The following is an 18,524-nucleotide window of genomic DNA, read 5'->3' as shown; positions in this document are numbered from 1 at the left end:
CACACACACACACACACACACACACACACACACACACACACACACATACATACAGGCTCATCTGTTTGGCATTAGCAGCCAGTCAATGACAACAGAATCACATGAGCTGGGCTCAGTGCACGTACACACAATCGCATACCATTCACATGATGTATGGATCTGTGTGAGTGTGCTTGCATATTTCTAACTTTGTGAGGGCCACTTTGAGTTTCAGACATTGGGAGTGGGAGCATTTTCAAAGGGAAGGATAGTTTTTGCAAAGTGCAGATTTTCTATTTCGAAACTTAAAACTTGTTCAGACCATTACTGACTTCTGAGTACAAACAACTAGAAGATTATTATATAAATAAAGTAGCTGTAGCTCATACCAATGAATTAGCAATAAATCCTGATGAGTTCAATTCATAGAATTCCAGCTGCTACTGCTGCTTGTATTATTTTTTTAGGAACATACTGAATAGATTATTGTTCTCCCCATATTTATTAGTCTCTTTTATAATTAAGAACCAAAAGAGAATTTAAAAAAGTTAAATAATTTAATAATCACATCATATTTGCTAGCTTGTTCATTTACTGTGTCCATGGAAGTCTTAAAGGTTTTCAGAACAAATCGCTTTTCTGACACCAACATCAACACACAAATCATAAATATACACCAGTAAGCCACTGGCAGGTGAAATGAACAATATGAGCATCTCATTACAATGCAGTGTTCATCCATCGAGTTTCTTTGGCTTATCTGGAGTCGGTCACGGTGGCAACAGGCTAAGCAGGGCATTCCAGACATCCTTCTTCCCTGCAATGTTTTCCAGCCTATTCTGAGGGATTCTGAGGTGTTCCCAGGCCAGATTAGATATGTCTATCCCAATAGCTAGTTCTGGGTCTAACCCAGGGTCTCCTCCCAGTTGGGTGGAAACCTCGATAGTGACATGTTCAATAGGCACGAATCAGATGTCCGAACCACCTCAGCTGGATCCTTTCAGCACAAAGGAGCAGTGACTCTACAAGCTCCCTTCAGATGTCTGAACTTCTCACCCTGTCTCTACGGCTGAACACATTTCTGCTTACACCTGCAATCTCATTCTTTTGGGCAATACCCAGAACTCATGACCACAGATGAGGGTTGAAACGTCTTCCGATTCAGCTTTACCGAGACAGTCTGGTACATCGCCAACACATTATTGCTGATGCTGCACCAGTCCGTCTGTCCATCACACACTCCATTTTATCGTCACTCATGAACAAGATTCTGAGATACTTAAACTCCTTCCCTTGGTGCAGCACCTCAGCCCCAACTGAGAAGGAGAAATCCACTGGAGAACACTGACTTGGAGGTGGGGACTCTGGCCCCAGAGTGCCCTAGCAGATGCTAAAGGTTACAGCTTGATGAAACCAACAGAAACATGCTCTCTGCAAACAGCAGAGACTGTGAAGTTCCTAAACTGGACACTATCCTCACTTCTGCTGCACCTTGACATCCTGTCCACGAAAATCACAAAAAGGATTGGAGACGAGGGGCAGCCTTGGTGGAGTCCATCACCCACCAGAATGCAATGTTGTTAGGAACTTTGGGCGATGACCTTCACATGGATATTACTTTGACAGGTACCAACTACCTAAACACTGTTGCAGACCAACGAAGCCCCCCTATGCCGATGACTCCCCTGGCAGGATAAAGCACCCTGATATAAACACTTTGCAGGAGCAGCTCAAAAAAGCCCAAGATGTTCACACAGTTCCCCAACTTCCAATTTGACCAGCAACAAAAGGAGGCACTGGAGCGACTTGAGTAGAATAGAATAGAATAGAATAGAATAGAATGGAATAGAATAGAATAGAATAGAATAATACCTTATTTACACACCACAGCAGCATTCAAATATACAGAAAGTACAAGAAAATAACAATAATTAAGTAATATAGAATAGAATAGAATAGAATAGAATAGAATAGAATACAACTTTATTGATCCCTTTGGTGCAAACCTCAGGGAAATTGTTGTACGAGAAAGACAACAACACAACACCAACATAACATTAGCAACAACAGTAACAACAACAATAGTAACAATAACAATAATAACACAGGATACAGTAACAAAATTTGCCAAAGTGCCTAAATATTGCACACAGTCCGGTGATAGAGCCTGATGCTCTATCTAACCCCAATGTCCTCACTCCTCACCCCTCGCTCCCTACCTCTTGCTGCTCCTCCCCCTCCCCCAGAGCTCAGAGTTGAACAGTTTGATGGCTCGGGGGACAAAGGAGTTTTTGGTCTTGTTGGTTTTGTGCCTGGGGAGGGGCAGCCTGTCGCTGAACTGGCTCCTCTGGGCGATGATGACAGTGTGAGAGGGTGGCTGGCATCGTCCCTAATGGCCAGCAGTTTGTTCAGTGTCCTCCTCTCTGCCACTGTCACCAGGTAGTCCAGTTTCATGCCCACTGCAGAGCTGGCCCGCCTGATTAATTTGTCCAGCCTCGATGCATCCCTTTTTGATGTGCTGCTGCCCCAGCACACCACGGCGTAGAAAAGGACGCTGGCCACTGTCGACTGGTAGAACATCCGCAGGAGTTTCCTGCAGATGTTGAACGACCAGAGCCTCCTCAGGAAGTACAGCCTGCTCTGTCCCCTCTTGTACAGGTAGTCTGTGTTGCATGTCCAGTCCAGCCACAGCCCAAGGTACTTGTAGTTTTGTACAAGTTCAACCTCATGTGCCTCAATCACAACTGGTCGTGGGCATTGTCCAGATTTCCTGAAGTCTATGACCAGTTCCTTTGTCTTTGAGGCGTTGAGCTGCAGGTGGTTTTCTTTGCACCAGACAACAAAGTCATCCACCAAACACCTGTACTCACTCTCTCTGTCATCCTTGGTACACCCCATGATGGCTGTGTCATCTGCATACTTCTGTATGTGGCACAGCTCCGAGTTGTAACAGAAGTCCGAGGTGTACAGGGTGAAGAGGAGAGAGGCCAGCACTGTCCCCTGAGGGGCCCCTGTACTGCTGACCACAGTGTCAGATGTGGTGTCTTTCAGTCTGACATACTGTGGTCTGTCAGTGAGGTAGTCGGAGATCCAGTCCACCAGGCACGAGTCCACTCCCGTCCTTTTTAACTTTCCCCGCAGTAGCGGGGGCTGGATGGTATTTAAGGCACTTGAGTCCATAAAAAGAATCCTCACAGTGCCGCTTCCCTTGTCCAGGTGTGAGTGGGCTCGATGGAGGAGGTACAGCACAGCATCCTCCATCCCAACATTTGCCCGGCAGGCAAATTGTAGAGGGTCCTGGCTGAGTTGAACCTGGGGCCTGAGGAGGTGGAGGAGGAGCCGCTCCAGCGTCTTCATCAGGTGTGAAGTGAGTGCCACCGGTCAGTAGTCATTCAGCTCGCTGGGTCGGGTCTTTTTCGGCACCGGAACGATTCAGGATGTCTTCCAGAGGGTGGGCACTGTCCCCAGCTGCAGGCTGAGGTAAGGGAAGGGGAGGGGCTGAGGGGCTGAGTTGACATTGAGAGGGAGGCACATTGAGGGAGGGGGGAGGGGGGACTTTCTGTGAGGGTGAGGGTGGGGGAGTAATGGGCTGCTCAAACCGGTTGAAGAAGGCATTCAGATTGTTTGTGTCCTCCACCATCCCCCTTGCTGTTCTGGCTTTTGTTCTGAAGCCTGTGATGGTATTCACACCCTGCCAGACCTCCCTCATGTTGTTGTCCCTCAGCTGCTGCACCACCTTCCTCCTGTAGGTGTCTTTGGCCTCTTTCAGGCACAGCTTCACCTCCCTCTGTGCTGCTCTGACTGCCTCCCTGTCTTTGTTCCTGAAGGCCACCTTTTTCCTGTTGAGTGCAGCTTTGACCTCCTGCATCACCCAGGGTTTGTTGTTCGGGTAACAACGAACAGTCTTAGCAGGAGAGGCTACATCCACACAGAAGTTCAGGTAGTCAGTCAGGCAGTGGGTCAGCCCCTCAATGTCCTCACCATGGGGGGGAAAACAGAACATCCCAAGAGGTGGTTTCCATGCAGTCCCTCAGGGCCTCCTCCACCTCAGGAGACCACCTCCTGACGGTGCGTGTTGTGGCTGGCTGTCTTTTTACCAGAGGGGTGTACTGAGGCTGTAGGAGGACTAGGTTGTGGTCTGACTTCCCAAGTGGGGGGAGGGGGGTGGCTCTGTATGCATCCCATACATTAGCATACAGGAGGTCGATTGTCCGGTTGTTTCTAGTGGGGCAGTTCACAAACTGGTGGAAAGTAGGCAAGGCAGAGTTCAGTGTGGCGTGATTAAAGTCCCCAGAGATGATGATGAGTGCCTCTGGATGTTGGGTCTGCAGCCTTGCTGTGACTGTGTGAATCTTCTCACAGGCAGCGGCTGCATCGGCACTCAGGGGGATGTAAACACACATCGCGATCACGTGACTGAACTCTTGTGGCAAGTAATATGGCCGCAGGCTAACGGCTAACAATTCTAAATCCCGACAACACAGAGCCACCTTGACAGAAACGTGACTTGGATTACACCAGCGGTTGTTAATGTACATGATGAGACCCCCACCTCTGCTTTTTCCACATGCTTTCGTATCTCTGTCCGCTCTCACTGTAGCGAAGCCCGGCAGGTCCACGTTAGCTGGGTTAGCCACGATTCCGAGAGGATGAACAAGCTGCACTCCAGGTAGATACGCTGGTTGATCAGCACCGACAGCTCGTCCATCTTGTTCTGCAAGGCGTTTACGTTTCCCATAATTACCGTCGGGATTGATGGTTTGAAATGCCTCCGGTCTGTTAGCCTAGCGCCAGCCTTGCTGCCCCGGTAACGTCTTCTCAGCTCAGCCGGGATGTCATGTCGTATTCCAGCCTGTGCCATCGGCTTAAGAGCCAGTAGCTCCTCTCGAGAAAAAGTGAGGATCCTGGCTCCTGCGGGTGCTTTAAAGTTACAAGTATAGTATGCATAATATAATATAATATGCATCCCGGTGTCCACACATAGCAGGTCTAAGGCCCCACCATCTCTGGTTGGGCAGTCTACATACTGGCTGAAATGTGGGGAGAGTGGTAGAGAGTGATGTATGATTAAAGTCTCCTGAGATGACGATCAGAGACTGAGTGTGTGATGTTTGCAGCTGGGACATTGAACTATGGATGAGTTCACAGGCCATGTAGAATCCATGTCGACCCCACCTGGAACCCCATAGGACTTGAAGGATCTGCTGCCAATGTCCCACTGCCGGACACCAGAGGGATGGATAGTTGAGAAAATGATTCTATGACACTGCTGTATTTTCTTTTAGAATAAGTTGGTTTGGGTTTGGTGCAGTTATAAGGCAGAGCTGTGGTGCAGGCTGTGATGCTCATGTGTACAGGAAGCTCTGTGTTTGGATGTGCATCCTCACTTCTTGCTTTGTTTTCGACTACATCAAGCTTGCTCGGGGCTGCGCTCTCCCACTGAGCAGTAAACATTTATGCTGTGCTGGCTCTGACTACACAAAACACAAATATGTATCCATGCCCTGGAAATTACAAATATCTAAATTCATACTTTTCCATTTTGGAACCATAAAACAAAAGACACGTTTGTCTGGTCCTTTAAATGCCTGTTTGGGCCTTTAGACTTGTTTTTAGGGTGAAATTGTAACCAGGTTTTAATTTAGAACATTCTGTCAGAGAATGTCCTCACAAAGACAGAAAGACATGGTGTGTGAGTACCATTGCCAGGCATGTCAGAGTGCAGCTGGGAGGTATGGAGGCTTTAACATCAGCCCAGTTTAACATCAGTCCCAGTATGTGACTGAAGGGGAATTCCAGTCGAATCTCCTCCTTCTCTGCTCTATTATCTCATCTCTCCACATTTTACTCCATTTATTCTTGTGTCTTTTTTTCCATGTGCTGCAAAAACGCCTCAACTAGAAAGAACATATAGGAAAATATTCTGTGAGCTGACTAGCTGCTTTCTTGAAAATTCAAACCTTAAAAAGATTTTCTAGAATTGTAGAGAAAGAGTAAGAAAAGCCCAGATTCAAGCTTAAGTAGCTTCATAAGAGCTCTCAATTGAACAAAATTCAGGTTAAAGTTGTTTGAAACTAGATTATTGAGTGTACCAGTCAAACAACTCAAACACTGAATCAAAACTAACACCTGGGCATTTGGGCAATCTATGGATTGACCAAGTTAGTAACGCACAAAAGAGGGGCTTGTGTGAAAGCAAAGTGGTGATAAGTTAAGTTGTAAATATGTAACTAGCGCTAATTAAAGAAACTGCTATATATCCACAGTTGTTGTTTGAGGCACATGCTCATTACACAAAGCAGCAATGAGAATGTGCAAATGAACCCTCTGCACCACAAAACCTGCTGGTGAGTCTGAGAGACATGTCGTCTTAAAAAAATGCCACAATGACATGATTTATCAGCCAGAAACTGTAAAAGCAGAAAGAATACCTTCAACTTTACAATGGTCCTTAAACCACTCATCCATAATGTGCTATTGGGTTGGGAAACTTAAACAAATCTAAGTTTAAAATGGTTTCATCAAAATCGCCTTATTTTACATTCCTTATTTTAATGATTTTGCCAAATAAACTGTTCATTTTATCCAGATTCTACAAAGAACAAAAAATTCTGCGGTCTTTGACACAAATAAACCATAAGTGACTCAGCTGCAACCGACAGTCGTATAACAAAAGTGAAAAAACTTTTCCACTGCACTGTTCAAAAACATGCTGAGGTTAATCGGTAATTCTAATTTTTGAGTTGGCCCTGTGATAGACTGGGGATCTGTCCATGATGTACCCTGCCTTTGCCCTACATCAGCTGTAATAGACTCCAGACCCCCACAATGTACTGTATATGAGGTGTGTCAGAAAAGTTCCAGGACTGGTGTCACAATAGATATATTTCAAACCCAAACTACAAACTAGGAGTTTTCCCTGTCAGATGATCAACCAGCATGTCTACAAAGAGATCCTGCGGCGTTTGCTTCGTTCAGTGCGCAAGAAGAGGCAAGAGTTGTGGCAGGACAAGTCGTGGCTGCTTCACCATGACAATGCGCCTGCTCACAATGCCCTGAGCATCCAACAGTTCCTGACTGAGAAGAACATCGCCATGCTGGAGCAACTTCCCTACTCACCCCACCTGGCTCCGTGGGATTTTTTTCCTCTTCCCCAAGCTCAAGGAGGTCATTAAGGGGACCTGTTTTGATGACGGAGCTGTGGAGGATCCTGGAAGAATCCTTCCAGGAGTGCATGGTGGCATGGCAGAGAAGGCTGGGAAAATGCGTTAGACTCCAGGGGGATTATTTTGAAGGGAAAACTTGAAGTTTGTAGTTCAGATTTGAAATATATCTTTTGTGACACCAGTCCTGGAACTTTACTGACATACCTCTTAAATAATGGATACCTGCATGAGACAAGTCCCCTTTTTTGTTTATGGTTTTATAACTTTGTTATATCGCACAGATAAAGCAGTAAAAACCACTGCTTGTAGTTCAAAGGCTTAAATTGTGGCATCATTATTCACCAAATTCTTTGTTGTACATGTTTTTAAAAATCTTCTTTTCAGAGGGCTTTTTTAAAAAACTGTTTAAATAACCTAGAATGCTGTTAAAGTGTGGCTGAGAAGCCAAAACGTAGAAACATAACAGTTATTTACTATCATTAAGGATCCTAACCCACTCCCTGACCTGGTTAACATGCAGCTCCTCATTCTGTCCCTGAAGCTCAGAGCCAGCGCGTCCCTCTTCACTATGAAAGACCAGTACAACGCCTCCTTCAAGATCTGAGTCCATTTTACACTTGTTCATGAACAAGACATGAAAAAATCCTTTGCATGCGCCAGCAGCTCCCTCTTAACCTGAACAGGGTAAGCCAGCATATTCTTGGCTTAGCACCAATGCATCAGTCTTGGAGTCTTTTATGATTCAGCAGCTGTAAACTTTCCCGGAGTCCAAACCACACACAACTCCATACACAAATGAAGGACATGCAGTATGCACCTATCAGACAAAAAGCTGGTCCTAAGCAATACAGTATGTTTGACAGTATCTGGTTTATGTAGAAGCCAAAGATATTTGACTTCCCCAGATGAAAATTCCATATGCAGTTAGCAAAATGTCTGTTACAGGTGACGAATATCAGTGTTTGTTTTCTGTCTGACTGAAAACAAAAAGTGAATATGAATATTCTCTGAAATAAACAGTTTTGTGTAACTCCTCTTTCAGAATACAACACCGTTTGTCCTTAAAGCTTTCATTTGGATAAGGAAACTTTCCCAAAAACCTCAGGAAGAGAACCCAAAGAGAGATCTCTCTTCCGGGGCAGACATATGAGAAATGGATACAACATCGTAGATTAACAATAGCTGACTTTCCTCTGCAGGAACTCAGGACAGGCATGAGGTGGCACAAGTGTTTACAGCCCCAAAACCACTTCTTTCAACTTTTCTTTTTCCAGAGTAGGATTCATCCATCCATCTTCCACTTATCCAGGGTTGGGTCGCAGGGGCAGCAGGTCATTCCAGACTCCCCCCGGCGACGCTTTCCAGCTCTTTCTGGGGGATCCTGAGGCGTTCCCAGGCCAGCTGAGAGATATGATCCCTCCAGTGGGTTCTGGGTCTGCCCCAGGTAGATGTGTTTGGAAGACCTCCAGGGGAAGCCTTTTCGGAGGCATCCGAATCAGATGTCCATACCCACTTCAACTGGCTCCTTTTGACGTGAAGAGCATGATCCAACAACTCAAACCGCAATGTTAACTCAGAGTGCACAAAAAACAACAACAAATCATAGTTAGTGGATATAACTCTGCTCCAGGGGCGTTATTTATGATCAGTGCATAGAAAAGGTTCTAAATTCTGTTGTACACATGAAATTTAGAGTGTGTGTAAGTACAAAAAAATCTCTATATCTAACGTGCATACGGGGGTCGTACGTACATCAGTGTTGATAAATCACATTTGTTTTTAACCTCTGTGGTCGTGCACGTTGCCTTCAGAAACGCCTTTGAATTACTATTTACGGCAACAACACACCTCTTTATAAAGCAAGTGAAGATTTATTTTTTCCTCACTTGTCGTCATCATCGTGGCAAAAAGGGCGAAAAAGACGAACTCTTCTGAAACTGAAATCAAGGTACTTCTCAGCGAGGTTGATGCAAACCAGAAAATATTGTTTGGTGCATGAAATGTTGGGATAAGCAGCGAAAGAAAAAAATGCTGCATGGGACAAGATAACCAGCGCAGTTATTTCTGTTGGGTCAGAGGAGAGATTGCTGGCAAAATTTTTAAAAATGGTTTGACAGTAAGCTCAATGCCAAAAATCGCATCACAGCCCATAAAAGAGAAATGACTGCAACTGGAGGAGAATGAATTAATACCAAACGTTCACCCAGTGGATAACCCTGCTCACCTACAGATGAGATGTTTTAATAATCACACTAAGTCCAGCAAAAACATTTCCACACGTTGTAACACTCACCAATAAGCCAGCCATCTTCAGCAGCTCCTGCTTGGAGACCCACAGAACTGTTCTGCTCAATGAATGAGTCATGCATTCCTCCAGGCCACCAGGCAATAACATTGGATGGCGACAAATGTGCATGGCAAATTATCTGTACGTTGTTTGAATTAAACCCTTTTCTATCTACAAAACTAAATTTGTGTAGTGTTGGTGCTTTGAATGCGATGTGGGTGCAGTCTATGGCTCCATTTATGTTTGGGAATCCAGTGATGGCGTTAAGTCCCCGTTCGATTTGGGCTCGCTAGTGACGGCTGTAAGGGAGCTGGATGTCGGCTGGGGCCAGGGAGTTATGACATTCAACGCTGCTGGCTTGATCCTGCTCAGTGGTGGCTGGGAAATGTCACATATTCTCCAACCTCACACTGGAATGTGCTGTTGATCAAAATCCCCTAATGCTTTCTATTTGTAGTTTCACTATTCTACCACTAGATTATGTGCGTACGTATGGTCAGAGTTGTGCATATATTTACGCACATTCCTAAATATAAGTACAAGTTGATAAATTCCATACTTTGCATAGAAATGTTCGTGTGCATGCTCTAGCATATATCTGTGCATACGCATAAATGATAAATGAGGCCCCAGGTCTTTGAACATGTTAGAAATAGAACATTAAGCAGTTTTTCAATTTACAAGTTTGCAGATTGTTTTAGGGCTGCAGATTGTTTTGTGCATGTTCAAACCACAGGAATTGTTCTTGTAGAAAGGTTTTTATGTGGGGTGAGAAAATGTACCTACTAAAAGGCAGGTATTTCTGAACTGTTCTGGAAAACTGCTGGGTGGGTCTTTACACTGATTGGTTAAACTTAGAGAGGAGAAATGCTGTTTGGTTAAAATCAGAGAGGACAACAAGTGCCTTTTTTTTCTCGCCCTCTCAATGTCCTTATTATCAGTCTTATCTCAAATAAGGACATCAACAACATTAAATTCTTCAACCTCCATTGTTCCTACGTGCTCATACAACTGGAGTTATGTCCAGTAACTATATTTTGTCATTGTTTTTGTACTCGCTGAGTTAACTTGACATTCAAAATTGTTGGAACTTACACTGCAATGGAAACACAGAGGCTAAGGGGGCCAACTGACAGGCTATTACTCTAAAGATTTACACCACCTTGCGTCTGTCCTGAGTGCCTACAGTGGAAAGCCACCTTATAGGGCAAATTTTATGTTGTTTGAGGTGATGTTTGAGACGACAACTTTGCTATTCAATGAAGACTTGGAGAGGAAAGAAAAAATGTCACTTTTTGTGTTCTTCAAGACCCACCTCAAGATCCATACAGCAGCCTTTCAAGACCACTCAGATGTACTTGTTCTGGAGTTTCTGGACTTTCTTATCCCCTAAAACAGGGGTCTCCAATCCTGGTCCTTGACAGCCACAGTCCTGCATGTTTTAGATGTTTCCCTCTTCCAACACACCTGATTCAAATGATCATGATCGTTATCAGGCTTCTTCAGAGCTTGATGATGAGCTGATCATTTGAATCAGGTGTGTTGGAAGAGGGAAACATCTAAAACATGCAGGACTGTGGCTCTCGAGGACCAGGATTGGAGACCCCCTGCCCTAAAAAGAAAGAATCTTGTTCTTAATGTCTTTGCCTAGTTAAATAAAGGTTAAATAAAATAATTTTAAAAAACTCCCCTGTCAGAGGTACCCCAGCAACTGTTGCTGAAGTCAAAACATGCACAAAAGCTTGAACCTTCCTAATTTGAGCTGCAAGTTCCTGAGTTGGCTTACACATACACAGTCAACACATTAATTCGAAATACAGCCAGTTGAAATAAAGTAGGAGTTTTAACATGTTGAGCTCAAATGGAAGGTTCTTGCATGTGACAATAAGACCTGACAGGGAGTTCACACTGACAAACAACGTCAGGATCAGTCCACCCTGACAGTTCGAAGCTAAAAGAATAAATTAAGGTAACATTTTAGGGTATAGTTCTGTCCCTGCTGATTGATTCCACTTTTCATACATCCAGTCTTATTGCAGCTGCTGCCTCATCATATCCTATCACACTCAAGAGACTCCTCACATCAGAACAAATGCAACCAAACTTGTTTTTGGCCCCTGTCCACCTTCCAGCTGTAGCACACTGCAGGACAAAAGAACAAACTGACGCTCTGACTCCACCCTGCGAGTTTCACATATCTGGAAAAAAGATCTTACAGGATGTGATTCACTGTTGTCTGTTCGTCTTCTCACTTGTCTCGATTGTTGATCTTTTGTTTCTGATATTCATCCGGTATCAGGCTTTGTTTTTGTTGGAAAAGACCTCCCTTTAAACAGCTTTTAATAGTTTGACTCCTATTAGCTAAGCTTTTTACCAAATTTGAACTGAAATTTCTAGAAAATCTTCAAAAGAAAATGCCAAGTAATGGTTTTCCATCAACTACTGTTTCCAAATAGGTATAAATGTTTCACTTTCTATTTTTCTGTAGATAGTGCTTTGCACCCGAATGTTGTACCAATTTCTAGAAAATTGGCCTACTGTTAATACTGTGACAATAACAAAATTGGTTGATGAAGCGAACAGTTAGAGGAGTTCATCCAGCTGGCTGCAAACTGAAGACAGAAGAAGGATAACGTCATTAAAAGAGCTCAAGTCAAACCTCAAATGATGGAAAACATGATGGAAATCAGACACTTCTGTTTCTTTCATGTGTAAAAGTAGGTTGAGGGAGGTTCCAGATAATTTTCTTTTTATGCACACGTCAGTGCTTCCACTTCAGCTAAGCTTAAAAATGGTCTGATGTTATTTTCACCATTTACAGTCAGGTTACTGCATGTGCAAATGAAAAACGGTGCATAAAAACAGGTGGATGGAAGTACAGTCGTTGTGCATTGTTGTTTTTGGCACGTTTTTCTTTAATGTTACCTAACTGTTTGACTTATAAATAGTGTTCACATCAATACAGTTATAATCACTCCAACACATTAAACGTTATGTTAAATGTTTAACACAGATATAATTAATTAAATATAATAGTTAGAGATTGATGCTCCATTAAAAAAAAGAATGACCAGTTTGAGTTTATAGATGAAAATGTATTTCATGCTTAGTTAAGGTGCAGTCATTTAAGTTTTCTTAGTTGTAGTCAACAAAACTAAGATGTTTTAGTTTAGTTTTCCTCAGTCAGGGCTCCGGACTAGCAGCCCGAAATGTTTCACTGCACCTTTTGGTGCTGCAATAATACACGCCATAACGAAAATGAGGTGCTAAAAGACATGAGCACATCCAAATACACTTTGTAGTTCACTGTTGTAGCGACACAAGACTTAAATCATCATGAACAAATGTCACCAGTATATGCAGTACTCAACTTATACACACGTGGACAAAATTGTTGGTACCCTTGGTTTATGAAAGTCACAGAAATAACTTGAATCTGACAAAAGAAAGAATAAAACAAAATTCAATGAAAATAAACCAATGAAAATCAGACATTGCTTTTGAACCATGGTTCAACAGAATTATTTAAAAAAATAAACTCATGAAACAGGCCTACACACTACGCAGGGCTACACTTAGAGACAGACAACCAAGCACACTCACATTCACAGCTACGGACAATTTAGAATCACCAATTAACCTCAATATGTTTTTGTACTGTGTGGGAGGAAGCCAGAGAACCTGGAAAGAATCCACGCTGCACGGGGAGAACATGCAAGAACATATAAGCTCCACGCAGAAAGATCCCGGTGTCCCCACCGGGACACGAACCGGTGACCTTCTTGCTGGAAGGAAACAGTGCTATCAAATGCGTCACCTTGCAGCCCTACGCATTTTCTTTTCTTGCTTAAACAGATTGTCTGCATTGTTTCTTTTAACCATGATCATTCTGTAACATTAACTGCCTGTTTATTATGGCAAGCATGATAATAAAGGTCCTCTGGCACTAACAAATTACTGACTTCAACCATGCTCTTTCCCAAAACCCAGACCTACCAACCTGTATGCATTTTGCGTAGCAAAAGGTAGAAAACAAAAAAGTACACTACAATGATTTGTTACTGCAAAATACAAAAAAAGCTGGCGACAGCGTTTGACTTTGACAGATTTTGCAAAACTTAAGCCTATGCTTAAGAGGTTTTTTTGCCAGGTAAAAAAAAGTGATAATACTAACTAAGAGTTCACCCAATCATAGTCCCTGATACATTCCTTTTGCCTTCACCCACCTACAAGAAAAATATCTCCAAGCGCAAATGATTGACCAATGTCATGTCAAGAGGGATCTGTGAATTTCCTATAACACTCTTGACCTGCATTTAATCCCTTTCAGTCCTCCTTTTCACTCCAGCATGAGGTGATACTTCATGCGTGGCAAGTCTGTAAACCTCACCACGCCTGTACCATAGCCCTGTCACATCATGAGAGAGTCAGTTATTTACTAAACTGTGATTTATTGTTGCACACCTCCTGCGGCGGGTACACAGTAACTTGTTGAGTTAAACCCACATTTAATGTATTTTCAACCCTCTCATGTCAAAACCGAGTTTATCTTCGTGACAGTGAGGTCGGGACGCACATGTGCCGTGTCTCCCTGCAGACTGTCAACATAAGGTTGGTGTTATGCAACAAACGGTGACCCCACAGGATTCAGTTTCATACATTCAACCCCTGTGCTTCCTTCAGCACACACACAGAGGAATGGGTTGTGCTGTACAGTGAAATGTGAGCCTGTGGGTACAGCTGGGTGTGTGTTATGATGTGATGTTCTTGGCTGAAACAATGAAAACACAGCTTTTGCACCACCAGTTACAGGCTCTAATTACATCTGTGCTGCAGACTATATGTTTCCATCACTTCAGAGGACGCTAAAATGACTAACATTCTTTTCCTAAACCTAATCTTATCTTAACTTTAAAGCTTCCTCAATTTTAATGCGTGACAGTTTTCTGCTGTAGCTTTCTGCACTCCCTCAGACGTGTCAGTGTCGAAGCATTGCAGGGCCCCAGTTTACCATCCCCTGGGTCCTTTTCTGTTTGTTGTTACTTACAGATGTGACAGCTGTGGCTCCTCCCTCTGCATGATGTGATTCTTTCTCCTCATTGATCACAGATTTTCAAATGTTCTTCCTCTGATGCCGGTTTTTAAAGGTTGCTGGGAAACAACAATAACAAGAGTAAGACAGTTATGACAAAAGCATCCTTGAGCATGAAAGCTGACAAACTGAGTTTCAACTGTCTTTATGAGCAGATAAGGAACGCAAGTAACAAATATCATGTAAGCAAATCATGTTTTTATCAAAGCCAAAACAGACATTTTAAAAGAAAACTAAAATCATATCAATGACAAATAAACATGACTGTAACTAAAGACTGAAGTAAGAAAAAGTGGGGTTTTCCATTTCTGAAAACAGAGTGGATGTAGCTGAAGTTGGCCATGAAACAGATGCAAAAGTCAGGATTTTACTTTGCTCCATTAAAACTGAAAACTGCAAGAGAACATGAGCCTCTGGAATCAAATCCAGTATTGGATCTAATGGTTTATCACATACCTTGAGTTGCTAGCAACAAGTCACTAAGGCTGACTGAGACATATAATAAAATGATAGTAAACTATGTGATATTAATAATACCAAGCATGCATATGTTGTTGTCATTTTTCATATGTTCCAAACATTTATAGTTTATTAGTCAGGTCAGTCGGATATATTTCTTGTGTCTATGATCTTGTGTTGCAAACAGCTGCTGTCACTTCTCACAGTGACACCAAACCTAAATCTGTCAGAACAGTGATCACTATTCACAGTCACATACTCAGATACTCATGGCAGCCTGATTATTGTACAAAGCTCTACTGTTTTCAGTCTTTTTGTCTGAAATATCAGCCGAGCTCTGATTCTGAACAAATTGTAACGAGGTGCTAGGGTTGGGCGATGTAACTGAGAAGTCTGTCACAGGAGTACCGCTAGGAGTGCCTTGCTTTGTTGTATCTGATGGGTGACCAGTGTTGAGGCTGTTTTTACACGACAACAAGACTCCCAGGTGGCTGCAGACTATTGTGTACCAGAAGATGCACAGTAGCTGCAGGAGACCAACGGAGGCCAAAAGAACTCCATCATCAAGGTACAACAGGCTGTTTATGAGCCAGAGAGGGAGAACGCTTGGAATTGGTTCTTGGAATAGAACTGTGTTTTCACATTTATTGCATGGCAGTTTGTGTTTAATAGGTTTGGATGAAACTATTGGCCAGGATGATAAATCATTGTATTTTCCACGCCTGATTTTATATTTGGCTTCCATCCTATTTGAAGTATTCTCTCTGTGCTGCCATACACTGCTCCCAGTGCTCCTGCAACAACTGTAGTGCCCCTGGAAGTCCTTTTCTTTAACCTTATTCAGGACTTTCATGTTGCCATACGTAGAAGGTCTTTCGAGGTCCATTAGACCCCAACAAAGAATATGTCCAAAATATTTGTTGGTATTCATTATAGACTTTTATACTATTAAATATTTTTTTTCTGATAAGTTGTCATACCTTTGGTTCCAAATGCATGACAAATGTCCCTCTTTTTATATTGAAAAAAAATCTTCAAAAATAATAAACAAAACAATACCTGTCACCTAAACCAAATGGCCTGGGGTCCAAAAGACCTCAAAAGTCCTGAAAAGGATTAAGGCCATATGTGATGGACACTAAATCTGTTCCACTGCATCAAAACGGTGACCCTTTAACTTGAAGGGAGCAGGTATAAGGGTCAAATCTGCAGAGCATGGCAGGAGGAGAGTGACAATTGTGTTGTCACCAAAAAACTTGTGCGCAATCCCTGCACTGGGCACCCACATGCCACTGAACCTGCACCTTCTTTAGGTCTTGGAGGCTGCTGTGCATCCATTAAAAACTGAGGTTTGCTCTCTGGGTCAGAGCCCCAGACCCACCCCAGTGATGATCCTCCACATGAAGGTTAGGTCATAATTTGAAGTTCGCGCTATGTTAACATTTGAGGCCTATTGTGAAATCGCAAATGTGCATCAGCAAGCAGTCAGAACTGGACGTCCAGGAAGTGTTGTAAGTTAGGGAGGAGCAATAGCAGCAGTGCATCGCTGCACGAGTAGACTTGTGGCAAAATTTGGTTTGTCCATTGCTTTTGCTTTTATAGGTGCAATTTTGGAACATTTAATTTGTACCGCGTAGATGGAGAGCTTTTTGGAAATTGTGCCAGCTAAATGCTTACAGTTTGTAAGATCGTCTGGGTTCACTAGCTGGAAATTTGGACTGGATCATTACTTGTGTGCTTATAGCAGCAGTGTCAAAGCAGCTGAGGGACTATAAAGTTCCTCATCAATCCCAAATTCTTATATGATTATACAACTGGACGTATTTTGCTGTCATTGTCATGCTCTGGTTCTGCGTTGAAAAGATCGGAACAATGAGCAGCACATGAACTAACTCCTTGCTCATCAGGGGCCTCGGATTAATTTTCATCTGCAGAGTTGTTGTCATCAAAACTCTCCAACATCAAATAAAATCCTGCCGTGTTTTTGTTTTTGTGTTTTTATGTTGCCACGCTGAAAATAAGAAGAATATAATAAACATTTCCTCTTGTGGGACAGCAAAAATTGGAAATGAAGACTGTATGAAGCAATAATTATCTAAACCAGAAAAGTGATTTAGAGATGAGTGGCCCCTCACACCACAACAGAGGAGACACAAATGTACATGAGTCACGAACTGTATCAGGATCAGCTGGTGAATGACTCAGTGTGATTCCATACCAGACTTCTCCACATTTCAACAAACTTTTCATTGATTGGTGAGGGAGAGAGAGAGGGGGGAGAAACAGAGATAACAAGGGAGAAAGAGAGATGAATAAATGAAGAGAAAAGAGGAGAAAGAAACTTGTTAAACTATGTCTTTTCTTTTCATATATTTGTCTTTCTTTGATGATTTGTTTGTAATTCTTTTATCGTGTGTTGGAAGCGTCCTTCCGAAGATGTGCTGTCATTGCAGCACCAAAAAGTAACGTCTGTTTATGATTAGCACATTCTAACCAAGTAGCAATTAGACCCTAATTTCAACCAAACATTGACTAGAATATATAGTATCTTTCCACTGTAGGAATTCAGGGTGAGTTGGTGCTAACGTTTAGAAAAACGGCCCTGTAATTTACCTTTTCAGCCTTTGTTTCCATCCTGATGTGGTATCCAACAACACTAAATCGGAATGCATCAATGCAGTGACAAATAGAAGTTGCTGGATGTAACTCCAGTCCTGTCAGCATGAAGGAAAACGAACTTTAGAGGTTTGGTATTTTATCCTATATGGTGAATCTGATGTTAAAGATGACAATGTTAGAGAGAAGACTGCTACTGGACGAGGACAAATCGAGAGGGCAGAAAAAATGTACTTGAAGAGTTCATTTGCAAAAACAGATAATTCTATTTTTGTAGATTTTCAGAATTTTTTATTGTTGTTTGTTTGAGATAATATCAATCAAACTGAAGTTGAGTGGATCTGGTTCAGTAGAAATGACGTGACAAAAATAGGGATAACTTTAGTTTGATTGATATTGTCTCAAGTAGATGATGGAAAAGTGGGTTTTCTAAAGGTTTGAAGATGGAGTTATCTGTTTTTGCAAATGAACTCTTCACTTGCTGTCCTCTATAATCAGTCTTGATGCATGGACAGCAGTTTTTTACTCCTGAGAATGCACTTTTTTCTCCTCCTCAAAAGAACCCAGAAAGATTTTCTAGCAGCTGGAACATGCAAAATGGCTGGAGCACCCCGAAAACTGCCTGCAAGTTCCTGCAGGGCAAACTAGCTTATTGACTCGTGCCTAACATGCCTTTGGTCATCCAAGTGCCACCAAAACAACACCCAACAATGGATGAACACTATAAGCAGCTTTTAACTGGACTACAGTCCATGCTAGTCACCAGTGATAATTCAGGTGCAGTTGTTGCTGTCAGAAACCGTAAAAAAGAAAGCAACAACTGTTGGAAGTTGATGTTTGTGATCATGTTTTACTTTCAGTTCAATCAGGAAATTAACTCAATATAAATTTAAAATTATGATACTTCATCAAAACTACTATGTTA

General features: G+C 42.6%; 1 long non-coding RNA gene across 1 annotated transcript in view; it reads left to right on the top strand.

Moving 5' to 3' along the window:
- Positions 1 to 15,968, top strand: part of LOC103361868 (uncharacterized) — a 16,089-nt gene extending 121 nt beyond the window's left edge. The window contains exons 2-4 of the long non-coding RNA XR_520425.1: positions 3,989 to 3,993; positions 5,081 to 5,088; positions 15,864 to 15,968. This is a non-coding gene — a long non-coding RNA (uncharacterized LOC103361868). The remainder of the gene's footprint in view (positions 1 to 3,988; positions 3,994 to 5,080; positions 5,089 to 15,863) is intronic.
- Positions 15,969 to 18,524: the final 2,556 nt, after the last annotated feature.

This window comes from Stegastes partitus, unplaced genomic scaffold (assembly GCF_000690725.1).
Source record: "Stegastes partitus isolate 25-593 unplaced genomic scaffold, Stegastes_partitus-1.0.2 Scaffold12, whole genome shotgun sequence".
Lineage (NCBI taxonomy): Eukaryota > Metazoa > Chordata > Actinopteri > Pomacentridae > Stegastes > Stegastes partitus.
Note: the sequence above shows the minus strand (reverse complement) of the source record. Positions and strands in the feature narration are given on the sequence as shown.